This window comes from Scyliorhinus canicula, chromosome 16 (assembly GCF_902713615.1).
Source record: "Scyliorhinus canicula chromosome 16, sScyCan1.1, whole genome shotgun sequence".
NCBI lineage: Eukaryota > Metazoa > Chordata > Chondrichthyes > Carcharhiniformes > Scyliorhinidae > Scyliorhinus > Scyliorhinus canicula.
In genome coordinates, this window is record NC_052161.1 from 5572372 (window position 1) to 5586758 (window position 14387).

A 14387-nucleotide genomic window follows, 5' to 3' on the forward strand; every position below is an offset into this window, starting at 1 on the left:
CGCGACAGACCCTCCCCACCAGTACTGTACCCCAGTGTTATACAGTAAACAGACCCATCCCCACCAGTACTGTACCCCAGTGTTATACAGTGACAGACCCGTCCCCACCAGTACTGTACCCCAGTGTTATACAGTGACAGACCCATCCCCACCCAGTACTGTACCCCAGTGTTATACAGTGACAGACCCGTCCCCACCCTGTACTTACCCCAGTGTTATACAGTGACAGACCCGTCCCCACCAGTACTGTACCCCAGTGTGATACAGTGACAGACCCGTCCCCACCAGTACAGTACCCCAGTGTTATACAGTGACAGACCCGTCCCCACCAGGACTGTACCCCAGTGTTATAGTGACAGACCCGTCCTCACCAGTACTGTACCCCAGTGTTATACAGTGACAGACCCGTCCCCACCAGTACTGTACACCAGTGTTACACAGCGACAGACCCGTCCCCACCAGTACAGTACCCCAGTGTTATACAGTGACAGACCCATCCCCACCAGTATGTACCCCAGTGTTATACAGTGGCCGACCCGTCCCCACCAGTACTGTACCCCAGTGTTATACAGTGACAGACCCGTCCCCACCAGTACTGTACCCCAGTGTTATACAGTGACAGACCCATCCCCACCAGTACTGTACCCCAGTGTTATACAGTGACAGACCCATCCCCACCAGTACTGTAGCCCAGTGTTATACAGTGACAGACCCGTCCCCACCAGTACTGTACCCCAGTGTTATACAGTGACAGACCCATCCCCACCAGTACTGTACCCCAGTGTCATACAGTGACAGACCCGTCCCCACCAGTACTGTACCCCAGTGTTATACAGTGACAGACCCGTCCTCACCAGTACTGTACCCTAGTGTTATACAGTGACAGACCCGTCCACACCAGTACTGTACCCCAGTGTTACACAGTGACAGACCCGTCCTCACCAGTACTGTACCCTAGTGTTATACAGTGACAGACCCGTCCACACCAGTACTGTACCCCAGTGTTATACAGTGACAGACCCATCCCCACCAGTACTGTACCCCAGTGTTATACAGTGACAGACCCGTCCCCACCAGTACTGTACCCCAGTGTTATACACTGACCGACCCATCCCCACCCAGTACTGTATCCCAATGTTACAGATCCCTCTCCACAGTGACAGACCAGTCCCCACCAGTACTGTACCCCCGTGTTATACAGCAACAGACCCATCCCCACCAGTACTGTACCCCAGTGTTATACAGTGACAGACCCGTCCCCACCAGTACTGTACCCCAGTGTTATACAGTAACAAACCCATCCCACCAGTACTGTACCCCAGTGTTATACAGTGACAGACCCGTCCCCACCAGTACTGCACCACAGTGTTATACAGTGACAGACCCATCCCCAACAGTACTGTACCCCAGTGTTATACAGTGACAGACCCGTCCCCACCAGTACTGTACCCCAGTGTTTTCAGCGACTGACCCGTCCCCACCTGTACTGTACTCCAGTGTTATACAGTGACAGACCCATCCCCACCAGTACTGTATCCCAGTGATATACAGTGACAGACCAGTCCCCACCAGTACTGTACACCAGTGTGATACAGTGACAGACCCACCCCACCAGTACTGTACTCCAGTGATATACAGTGACAGACCCATCCCCACCAGTACTGTATCCCAGTGTTATACAGCGACAGATCCGTCCCCACCAGTACTGTACCCCAGTGTTATACAGTGACAGACCCACCCCACCAGTACTGTACCCCAGTGTTATACAGTGACAGACCCACCCCACCAGTACTGTACCCCAGTGTTATACAGCGACAGACCCGTCCCCACCAGTACTGTACCCCAGTGTTATACAGTGACAGACCCGTCCCCACCAGTACTGTACCCCAGTGTTATACAGTGACAGACCCGTCCCCACCAGTACTGTACCCCAATGTTATACAGTGACAGACCCGTCCCACCAGTACTGTACCCCAGTGTTATACAGTGACAGACCCGTCCCCACCAGTACTGTACCCCAGTGTTATACAGTGGCAGACCCATCCCCACCAGTACTGTACCCCAGTGTTATACAGTGACAGACACGTCCCCACCAGTACTGTACCCCAGTTATACAGTGATAGACCCATCCCCACCAGTACTGTACCCCAGTGTTATACAGTGACAGACCCGTCCCCACCAGTACTGTACCCCAGTGTTATACAGCGACAGACCCATCCCCACCAGTACTGTACCCCAGTGTTATGCAGGGACAGACCCGTCCTCACCAGTACTGTGCCCCAGTGTTATACAGCGACAGACCCGTCCCCACCAGTACTGTACCCCAGTGTTATACAGTGACAGACCCGCCCCACCAGTACTGTACCCCAGTGTTATACAGTGACAGACCCGTCCCCACCAGTACTGTACCCCCGTGTTATACAGCGACAGACCCATCCCACCAGTACTGTACCCCCGTGTTATACAGTGACAGACCCATCCCCACCCAGTACTGTACCCCAGTGTTATACAGTGACAGACCCGTCCCCACCAGTACTGTACCCCAGTGTTATACAGTGACAGACCCATCCCCACCAGTACTGTGACTCAGTGTTATACAATGGTGGGGAATTAATTTAAATTCAATTAATGAATCTGGAATATAAAGTTAGTCACAGTAATGGGGACCATGAAACTGCCATTAACGGTTGTAAAATCCGTAGGGTTCACTAATGTTATTCAGGGAAGGATATCTGACATCCTTTCCTAGGTTCCGCCTACATAGAACCAGAGAAAGCTACAGCACAGAAGGAGGCCATTTGTCCCATCTAGTCCATGCCAGCCCGAGGTCACCCAGATGCCCTTTCTAATCCCACCTTCCCGCACCCGCTCCACAGCCTGTATCTTACAGCACTGAAGGTGCAGATCCAGGCACTTTCTCAAAGAGTTTAGGGTCTCTGCCTCCACCACCAACTCAGGCAGCGAATTCCAGACTCCCACTACCCTCTGCGGAAAAAAGTTCCTCCTCATGTCCCGTCTACACCTTCTGCCACTTATCTTGAATCTATGTCCCCCGGTTCTAGAATTCTCCACCAAGGGAATCAATTTTATCTCTTGCCCTCATCATTTTGTACACCTCAATCAAGTCACCCCTCAGCCTTCTTTGTTCGATGGAAAATAACCCCAACCTATCCAGTCTCTCCTGGTAGCCACACTTTTCCAGCCTTGGCAACATTCTTGTGAACCTCCTCTGCTCTCTCTCCAGAGCAATAACGTCCTTCCTGTAATGTGGTGACCAGAACTGCACACAATACTCCAGCTGTGGCCTCACAGTGTTTTATACAATTCCAGCATTATATTCTTACTTTATATTCTATGCCTCTGCCAATGACGGACAGCATTCCATATTCTTGCAGCACGGCAGCACAATGGTTAGCACAGTTGCTTCACAGCTCCAGGGTCCCAGGTTCGATTCTCGGATTGGGTCACTGTCTGTGCAGAGTCTGCACGTTCTCCCCGTGTGTGCGTGGGTTTCCTCCGGGTGCTCCGGTTTCCTCCCACAGCCCAAAGATGTGCAGGTTGGGTGGATTGGCCGTGATAAATTGGCCTTACTGTCCAAAAAGTTTAGGTGGGGTTATGGGGATAGGGTGGAGGCGTGGGCTTAAGTAGAGTGCTCTTTCCAAGGGCTGGTGTGGATTCGAAGGGCCGAATGGTCTCGTTCTGCACTGGAAATTCTATGATGATCGTCACAAACTTGTCGACTTGAACTTTAGGGACCCGTGTACTTGTACCCCAAGATCTCTCACTTTGTCTACCCCGCTTAGTGCATTCCCATTTATTATGTACTCCCTATAACAGTACATGTGACTCCAGATCCGCAGCTATGTCATTGGCTCAGTTCAAGCGCAATTAGGGACGGGCCACCAATGTTGTCCATGAAAGGCTAAAGAATAACAATGATTGGATAATGCTTCACCATGAAGCCCTCTTTCAGTCGGTGTCGTGTCAGGGGAGTGAGGCTGCGACTAGTCTCTCAGCTTCACCTGGACATTGGCAGCAGAATGAGAAAGGATTGACCTTGCCCAGTGCTGGAGGATAACCCAGGCTTGTGAGATACCTGTGGCAGAACCTATGCCTCTGCTGTGATGTGTAACCCCCAGGAACGACCCCGGGGTGCTGGGCAGTGGACAAGTGGCAACTGTGGGTCATTTAAAAAAAATAAATTTAGAGTACCCAATTATTTTTTCCAATTAAGGGGGAATTTAGCGTGGCCAATCCACCAACCCTGCACATCTTTGGGTTGTGGGGGCGAAACCCACGCAGACACGGGGAGAATGTGCAAACTCCAGACGGACAGTGACCCAGAGCCGGGATCGAACCTGGGACCTCGGCGCCCTGAGGCTGCAGTGCTAGCTACTGTGCCATCGTGCCGCCCTACTATGGGTCATATTGAAGGTCACGGCGCTGTGTTTAGGTCACGGCGCTGTGTTTAGGTCACGGCGCTGTGTTTAGGTCACCGTTGCTGGGTTTAGGTGACCGTTGCTGGGTTTAGGTGACCGTTGCTGGGTTTAGGTGACCGTTGCTGGGTTTAGGTCACCGTTGCTGGGTTTAGGTGACCGTTGCTGTGTTTAGGTCACCGTTGCTGGGGTTAGGTCACCGTTGCTGGGTTTAGGTGACCGTTGCTGGGTTTGGGTCACCGTTGCTGGGTTTAGGTGACCGTTGCTGTGTTTAGGTCACCGTTGCTGGGGTTAGGTCACCATTGCTGGGTTTAGGTGACCCTTGCTGGGTTTAGGTCACCGTTGCTGGGTTTAGGTGACCGTTGCTGGGTTTAGGTGACCGTTGCTGGGTTTAGGTGACCGTTGCTGGGTTTGGGTCACCATTGCTGGGTTTAGGTGACCCTTGCTGGGTTTAGGTCACCGTTGCTGGGTTTAGGTGACCGTTGCTGGGTTTAGGTGACCGTTGCTGGGTTTAGGTGACCGTTGCTGGGTTTAGGTGACCCTTGCTGGGTTTAGGTCACCGTTGCTGGGTTTAGGCGACCGTTGCTGGGTTTAGGTGACCGTTGCTGGGTTTAGGTCACCGTTGCTGGGTTTAGGTGACCGTTGCTGGGTTTAGGCGACCCTTGCTGGGTTTAGGTCACCGTTGCTGGGTTTAGGTCACCGTTGCTGGGTTTAGGTGACCGTTGCTGGGTTTAGGTGACCGTTGCTGGGTTTAGGTGACCGTTGCTGGGTTTGGGTCACCGTTGCTGGGTTTAGGTGACCGTTGCTGGGTTTAGGTGACCGTTGCTGGGTTTGGGTCACGTTGCTGGGTTTAGGTGACCGTTGCTGGGTTTGGGTCACCGTTGCTGGGTTTAGGTCACCGTTGCTGGGTTTAGGTGACCGTTGCTGGGTTTGGGTCACGTTGCTGGGTTTAGGTCACCGTTGCTGGGTTTGGGTCACCGTTGCTGGGTTTAGGTCACCGTTGCTGGGTTTAGGTGACCGTTGCTGGGTTTGGGTCACGGCGCTGGGTTTAGGTGACCGTTGCTGGGTTTAGGTGACCGTTGCTGGGTTTAGGCCACCGTTGCTGGGTTTAGGTGACCGTTGCTGGGTTTAGGTGACCGTTGCTGGGTTTAGGTCACCGTTGCTGGGTTTAGGTGACCGTTGCTAGGTTTAGGTGACCGTTGCTGGGTTTAGGTGACCGTTGCTGGGTTTGGGTCACCGTTGCTGGGTTTAGGTGACCGTTGCTGGGTTTAGGTCACCGTTGCTGGGTTTAGGTGACCGTTGCTGGGTTTGGGTCACCGTTGCTGGGTTTAGGTGACCGTTGCTGGGTTTGGGTCACCGTTGCTGGGTTTAGGTGACCGTTGCTGGGTTTAGGTGACCGTTGCTGGGTTTAGGTGACCGTTGCTGGGTTTAGGTGACCGTTGCTGGGTTTAGGTGACCGTTGCTGGGTTTTGGTGACCGTTGCTGGGTTTAGGTGACCGTTGCTGGGTTTAGGTGACCGTTGCTGGGTTTTGGTGACCGTTGCTCGGTTTAGGTGACCGTTGCTGGGTTTAGGTCACGGCGCTGGGTTTAGGTGACCGTTGCTGGGTTTGGGTGACCGTTGCTGGGTTTAGGTGACCGTTGCTGGGTTTGGGTGACCGTTGCTGGGTTTAGGTCACGGCGCTGGGTTTAGGTGACCGTTGCTGGGTTTAGGTCACCGTTGCTGGGTTTAGGTCACCGTTGCTGGGTTTGGGTCACCGTTGCTGGGTTTAGGTGACCGTTGCTGGGTTTGGGTCACCGTTGCTGGGTTTAGGTCACCGTTGCTGGGTTTAGGTGACCGTTGCTGGGTTTAGGTGACCGTTGCTGGGTTTAGGTGACCGTTGCTGGGTTTGGGTCACCGTTGCTGGGTTTGGGTCACCGTTGCTGAGTTTGGGTCACGTTGCTGGGTTTAGGTGACCGTTGCTGTGTTTAGGTGACCGTTGCTGGGTTTAGGTGACCGTTGCTGGGTTTAGGTGACCGTTGCTGGGTTTAGGTGACCGTTGCTGGGTTTAGGTGACCGTTGCTGGGTTTAGGTGACCGTTGCTGGGTTTAGGTCACCGTTGCTGGGTTTAGGTGACCGTTGCTGGGTTTAGGTGACCGTTGCTGTGTTTAGGTGACCGTTGCTGGGTTTAGGTCACCGTTGCTGGGTTTAGGTGACCGTTGCTGGGTTTAGGTGACCGTTGCTGGGTTTGGGTGACCGTTGCTGGGTTTAGGTCACTCTTGCTGGGTTTAGGTGACCGTTGCTGGGTTTAGGTGACCGTTGCTGGGTTTAGGTGACCGTTGCTGGGTTTGGGTGACCGTTGCTGGGTTTAGGTCACTCTTGCTGGGTTTAGGTGACCGTTGCTGGGTTTAGGTCACTCTTGCTGGGTTTAGGTGACCGTTGCTGGGTTTAGGTGACCCTTGCTGGGTTTAGGTGACCGTTGCTGGGTTTAGGTCACCGTTGCTGGGTTAGTCATTGCTGCTCCCAATGGCAGGGGCAGGTCATTTAAAAAGTGGAAACTGGCGACTTGTAGGAAAACAACGGCAGTGATTTCTGCCGACTGGGTGTCTTCTGCACTGGAACTAGGCCCAAGGGAAACTGAGTCAGCACATCGGGCTGAACCATTCTCCACACAGGCTGCCTGCTTTGTGCAGCAAATCCAGCATTCAACCACTATTGTACCGAACCCAGGAGGCAGGTCAGCTGTCAGCACGGGAGGTGGGAAGAGGACGTGGGGGGTGGGGTGGGGGTGTGTGGGGTGGGGGTGTATGTGGTGGGGGGGGGGGGTTGTGGTGGGGGGGGGGGTGGTGTGGGGGAGGTGGGAGAGGGGGATTCATTCTCCCTTCACCTTTCCTCTAGCTTTTGAATGGGTGGTGTAGGTACACCCTGTGCTGTACCTGTCCTGGGAGTGTTTGATGGGGACAGTGTAGAGGGAGCTTTACTCTGTATCTAACCCCGTGCTGTACCTGTCCTGGGAGTGTTTGATGGGGACAGTGTAGAGGGAGCTTTACTCTGTATCTAACCCCGTGCTGTACCTGTCCTGGGAGTGTTTGATGGGGACAGTGTAGAGGGAGCTTTACTCTGTATCTAACCCCGTGCTGTACCTGCCCTTGGAGTGTTTGATGGGGACAGTGTAGAGGGAGCTTTACTCTGTATCTAACCCCGTGCTGTATCAGTCCTGGGAATGTTTGATGGGGACAGTGTAGAGGGAGCTTTACTCTGTATCTAACCCCGTGCTGTACCTGTCCTGGGAGTGTTTGATGGGGACAGTGTAGAGGGAGCTTTACTCTGTATCTAACCCCGTGCTGTACCTGTCCTGGGAGTGTTTGATGGGGACAGTGTAGAGGGAGCTTTACTCTGTATCTAACCCCGTGCTGTATCAGTCCTGGGAATGTGTGATGGGGACAGTGTAGAGGGAGCTTTACTCTGTATCTAACCCCGTGCTGTACCTGCCCTTGGAGTGTTTGATGGGGACAGTGTAGAGGGAGCTTTACTCTGTATCTAACCCCGTGCTGTATCAGTCCTGGGAATGTTTGATGGGGACAGTGTAGAGGGAGCTTTACTCTGTATCTAACCCCGTGCTGTACCTGTCCTGGGAGTGTTTGATGGGGACAGTGTAGAGGGAGCTTTACTCTGTATCTAACCCCGTGCTGTACCTGCCCTGGGAGTGTTTGATGGGGACAGTGTAGAGGGAGCTTTACTCTGTATCTAACCCCGCGCTGAACCTGTCCTGGGAGTGTTTGATGGGGACAGTGTAGAGGGAGCTTTAGCCTGTATCTAACCCCGTGCTGTACCTGTCCTGGGAGTGTTTGATGGGGACAGTGTGTGTAAAAGCAGGAAATACTCCACTTACTAACACTGGATCCTTCCTTTAATGAGCGTTATGTTTCTCCATCTGAAAAATATGGTTTCAATGAAAGAAATTAGGTGAGTGGGTTTGAAAGCTTCCATTCAGCTCTGGCCAAGTGTACAGGGAACTGGTGTGAGGAGGCAGTGTGACAGAGCTGGGTGTGACGGAGCTGGGTGTGCGGGAGCTGGGTGTGAGGGAGCTGGGTGTGAGGGACCTGGGTGTGAGGGAGCTGGAAGTGAGGGAGCTGGGTGTGAGGGGGCAGGGTGTGAGGGGGGCAGGGTGTGAGGGGCAGGGTGTGAGGGAGCAGGGTGTGAGGGGGCAGGGTGTGAGGGGGCAGGGTGTGAGGGGGCTGGGTGGGAGGAGGCTGGGTGTGAGGGGGCTGGGTGGGAGGAGGCAACGCCGCCTCCCTCGGTACCGGCAGCCCCGCCTCCCTCGGTACCGGCAGCCCCGCCTCCCTCGGTACCGGCAGCCCCGCCTCCCTCGGTACCGGCAGCCCCGCCTCCCTCGGTACCGGCAGCCCCGCCTCCCTCGGTACCGGCAGCCCCGCCTCCCTCGGTACCGGCAGCCCCGCCTCCCTCGGTACCGGCAGCGCCGCCTCCCTCGGTACCGGCAGCCCCGCCTCCCTCGGTACCGGCAGCCCCGCCTCCCTCGGTACCGGCAGCCCCGCCTCCCTCGGTACCGGCAGCCCCGCCTCCCTCGGTACCGGCAGCCCCGCCTCCCTCGGTACCGGCAGCCCCGCCTCCCTCACTACCGGCAGCCCCGCCTCCCTCGGTACCGGCAGCGCCGCCTCCCTCGGTACCGGCGGCCCCGCCTCCCTCGGTACCGGCAGCCCCGCCTCCCTCACTACCGGCAGCCCCGCCTCCCTCGGTACCGGCAGCCCCGCCTCCCTCAGTACCGGCAGCCCCGCCTCCCTCGGTACCGGCAGCCCCGCCTCCCTCGGTACCGACAGCCCCGCCTCCCTCGGTACCGGCAGCGCCCTCTCCCTCGGTACCGGCAGCCCCGCCTCCCTCACTACCGGCAGCCCCGCCTCCCTCGGTACCGGCAGCCCCGCCTCCCTCGGTACCGGCAGCCCCGCCTCCCTCGGTACCGGCAGCCCCGCCTCCCTCGGTACCGGCAGCCCCGCCTCCCTCGGTACCGGCAGCCCCGCCTCCCTCGGTACCGGCAGCCCCGCCTCCCTCGGTACCGGCAGCCCCGCCTCCCTCGGTACCGGCAGCCCTGCCTCCCTCGGTACCGACAGCCCCGCCTCCCTCGGTACCGGCAGCCCCGCCTCCCTGGGTACCGGCAGCGCCGTGTCCCTCGGTACCGGCAGCCCCGCCTCCCTCGGTACCGGCAGCTCCGCCTCCCTCGGTACCGGCAGCTCCGCCTCCCTCGGTACCGGCAGCCCCGCCTCCCTCGGTACGGCAGCCCCGCCTCCCTCGGTACCGGCAGCGCCGCGTCCCTCGGTACCGGCAGCCCCGCCTCCCTCGGTACCGGCAGCCCCGCCTCCCTCGGTACCGGCAGCCCCGCCTCCCTCGGTACCGGCAGCCCCGCCTCCCTCGGTACCGGCAGCCCCGCCTCCCTCGGTACCGGCAGCCCCGCCTCCCTCGGTACGGCAGCCCCGCCTCCCTCGGTACCGGCAGCCCCGCCTCCCTCGGTACCGGCAGCCCCGCCTCCCTCGGTACCGGCAAGCCCCGCCTCCCTCGGTACCGGCAGCCCCGCCTCCCTCGGTACCGGCAGCCCCGCCTCCCTCGGTACCGGCAGCGCCGCCTCCCTCGGTACCGGCAGCGCCGCCTCCCTCGGTACCGGCAGCCCCGCCTCCCTCTGGTACCGGCAGCCCCGCCTCCCTCGGTACCGGCAGCCCCGCCTCCCTCGGTACCGGCAGCCCCGCCTCCCTCGGTACCGGCAGCCCCGCCTCCCTCGGTACCGGCAGCCCCCGCCTCCCTCGGTACCGGCAGCCCCGCCTCCCTCGGTACCGGCAGCCCCGCCTCCCTCGGTACCGGCAGCCCGCCTCCCTCGGTACCGGCAGCCCCGCCTCCCTCGGTACCGGCAGCCCCGCCTCCCTCGGTACCGGCCAGCCCCGCCTCCCTCGGTACCGGTAGCCCCGCCTCCCTCGGTACCGGCAGCCCCGCCTCCCTCGGTACCGGCAGCCCCGCCTCCCTCGGTACCGGCAGCCCCGCCTCCCTCGGTACCGGCAGCCCCGCCTCCCTCGGTACCGGCAGCCCCGCCTCCCTCGGTACCGGCAGCCCCGCCTCCCTCGGTACCGGAGGCATTGGTTTGTGGTCGGGTCGCGTCTCGGGCCTCCCCCATCCTAATTCCCTGTTCCAATGCTGAGTTACTGTTTCTGATCTGTCCGAGACTTGATGGGCTGAATGGCCTCCTTCTGCACAGTAAATTCTATGATTCTATCTCACCGAGCAGCTATTTCGCGTTTCTGTATAAAGCTTGCTGAGTAATGACGAGCTGGTTAATAGGGGGAGGGATTGCTTCAGTGCCCACCCTGCCCGTGCCCACTCTCCGACTCCGGGGGGGCAAGATGTGAAGTCAGACAGACTGGTCAGGTGCCAGGTTCAATCCCCAATCTGCATCGGCCAGAACTGGTGGTCACTGGTTGGATTTACCCCCATGGCCCACAGGGCTGTGAGGGAACCGAGTGCACTTGGGCCCAGTTTGCCAGCTTTGCCCGTCGCCCTGTGACACCGGCTGGATATGGTTTGTGTCTCCGTGCGGGCCCCCCCCCCCCCCCCCCAACAGGGATGAGCACCTTCAGGGGGAGGGGAAGGGGAAGGGGAAGCATTTTCCTGGCCGACTGAGTCCGTTGAGTGGGAGGAAGTGTTGCATCAAAGCCAAGCTCTGCTGTGGTCAGTGTGGAGGAAGAAAAGTCTGAATGAAACTGGAGAAAAGAAGCAAGCACTGAGTAAACCAACTCTGCTTCAGGGAAATCTCGCTGCAGAATCAAATCCAGATGAGGTGCTGCCCTGGGGTGATTGGCCACGGCCCCAATTAACGGCAGGACTGCCAAAGGCTGCTTATTGTTTTCTGCTTTTTCCAGCTCTGCACGGTTCCTATTCCCTGTGTCAGCATTAAAGCCTTTTCCACAGCCTGTGCCCTCTGCACATTCCCGGCGTGTTCTTCCCACAAACAACTGCAGACTGCAGAGGGAGATGTGTGGCAGACAGCAACCGCCAAACAGAAACAGAAAATTGTGTTGGCGCAGAAGGAGGCCATTCGGCCCATCGTGTCTGACCCAGCTCTCCAAATGAGCATCATGACTTAATGCCATCGTCCAGCTTCTCCCCCACCCCTGCACAGTATTTCTATTCAGGTAATCACCAAATGGCCTCTTCACTGCCTCCATTGAACCTGCCTCTACCTCACCTCCACCAGTGCAGAGCAAGATCTGACCATTCGGGCCATGTACCCCTCCTGGCTCCCCCCCCCCCCCCCCCCCCCTCCCCCTCCCCCCCCCCATCCCCTCCCCCTGTGCTCTTTCACCAATAACTTCCCAAATGTTTTTGCTTCCAGTATTTGTTCAATTTGCTTTTGAAAGTTATTCCTGAACCTGCTTCCATTGTCCTTTCCGATAATAACAACTGTTTTTTTAATAAACAATATTTCCTCACGCACAGGCCTCCCGTTACGTTTGTTTGACTCCAGGATATGCTTCTGACCCCGTGTCATACATTTGGCAAGATGGTCGATCTCCATCTTTGTCACCGGGCTTGTTTCTGTCCCGTCTGCTCATCTCTCGCTGCAACTATCGTCTCTGACTAGATTACCGTCAGCCTGTATCCCAGTCCCCTCCGGCCCGGAGCCTCCCAGTCCCCCCCAGCCCGGAGCCTCCCAGTCCCCTCCGGCCCGGAGCCTCCCAGTCCCCTCCGGCCCGGAGCCTCCCAGTCCCCTCCGGCCCGGAGCCCCCCAGTCCCCTCCAGCCCGGAGCCTCCCCCTCCGGCCCGGAGCCCCCCAGTCCCCTCCAGCCCGGAGCCTCCCAGTCCCCCCCAGCCCGGAGCCCCCCAGTCCCCCCCAGCCCGGAGCCTCCCAGTCCCCTCCGGCCCGGAGCCTCCCAGTCCCCTCCAGCCCGGAGCCTCCCAGTCCCCTCCGGCCCGGAGCCTCCCAGTCCCCTCCAGCCCGGAGCCTCCCAGTCCCCCCCAGCCCGGAGCCTCCCAGTCCCCCTCCAGCCCGGAGCCTCCCAGTCCCCCCCAGCCCGGAGCCTCCCAGTCCCCTCCAGCCCGGAGCCTCCCAGTCCCCTCCGTCCCGGAGCCTCCCAGTCCCCTCCGTCCCGGAGCCTCCCAGTCCCCCTCCAGCCCGGAGCCTCCCAGTCCCCTCCGGCCCGGAGCTTCCCAGTCCCCCCCAGCCCGGAGCCTCCCAGTCCCCCCCAGCCCGGAGCCTCCCAGTCCCCTCCAGCCCGGAGCCTCCCAGTCCCCTCCGTCCCGGAGCCTCCCAGTCCCCCTCCAGCCCGGAGCCTCCCAGTCCCCTCCGGCCCGGAGCTTCCCAGTCCCCCCCAGCCCGGAGCCTCCCAGTCCCCCCCAGCCCGGAGCCTCCCAGTCCCCTCCAGCCCGGAGCCTCCCAGTCCCCCTCCAGCCTGGAGCCTCCCAGTCCCCTCCAGCCCGGAGCCTCCCAGTCCCCTCCGGCCCGGAGCCTCCCCGTCCCCTCCGGCCCGGAGCCTCCCAGTCCCCCTCCGGCCCGGAGCCTCCCCGTCCCCCTCCGGCCCGGAGCCTCCCAGTCCCCCTCCGGCCCGGAGCCTCCCAGTCCCCCTCCGGCCCGGAGCCTCCCAGTCCCCTCCAGCCCGGAGCCTCCCAGTTCCCTCCGGCCTGTATCCCAGTCCCCTCCGGCCCGGAGCCTCCCAGTCCCCTCCGGCCCAGAGCCTCCCAGTCCCCTCCGGCCTGTATCCCAGTCCCCTCCAGCCTGTATCCCAGTCCCCTCCAGCCCGGAGCCTCCCAGTCCCCTCCGGCCTGGTCCTCCACCTCGCGGCTTCTGCAAACCGGAGCTCCTCCCACACTCTGCTGACAAAATCCCCCCCCCTCGCTGACATTAACACTGCAGTGAAGTTACTGTGAAAAGCCCCTAGTCGCCACATTCTGTCGCCTGTTCGGGTACACAGAGGGCGAATTCAGAATGTCCAATTCACCTAACAGCACGTCTTTCGGGACTTGTGGGAGGAAACCGGAGCACCCGGAGGAAACTCACACAGACACGGGGAGAACATGCAGACTCCACACAGACGGTGACCCAAGCCGGGAATCGAACCCGGGACCCTGGCGCTGTGAAGCAACAGTGCTAACCAATGTGCTACCGTGCCAACATCTTGATTTTCAAATTCACATCTTTGTTTTCAAATCCACCCCCACCATAGCCTCGCCCCCTCCCTATCTCAGTAATTTACTCCAGCCTCACAATCCTCCGAGGTATCGGCACAAATCCAGCTTCGGCCTCCTGCGTATTCCTGGATTTAATCGCTCTGCCATTGCCGGCCATGCTTCCAGCTACAGGTTTCATTCCAGCTTTGGAATTCACTCCTTAAACCACTTCTCTGTTCCGCTTATGCGCTCCTTAAAACCCACCTTTTTAACCCAGCTTTCGGTGTAAATATCGCCTTGTGTGTGGCTTGGTGTCGAATACTGTTTGATTATGTTCCTGTGAAGCACTTTGGCATGTTCCTTGCCATAGTAAAGGTGTTATTTAATTCACTCTTCTGGACAAGTGTCTGGTGAGAGTTGGATGCTGGGGAATGTGAACAGCGAATCCTGGAACCCAGTTACTTGTTAGGACTTGTCTCCGAATCAGGTCTGTGAAATCTCACTGCAGCTGCTGGGGACCTGCCCCATCTCTCTCTCTGTTCGCAGCGTCTCGTTAACTCTGTTGTAGGCAGCACACTGTGGTGTACGATCTTTTCCCCAATGTATTCCCTCGCCCTCCGAGCCCAGGTGGTGGCTGCCGGGAATGTGTTCCCAACATGGGGAGGTGTCACAGCAGAGTCTGCGTCTGGACATGTCCTGCCCTGACACACAGACAGGGGTAAGTGAATTAACAGGGGCCCCAATCTCCTCACAACTTCGCCTCCTCCGTCTTCTCCCACCCTCTCTCACTTTGGGGCTGTTTAGCACAGGGC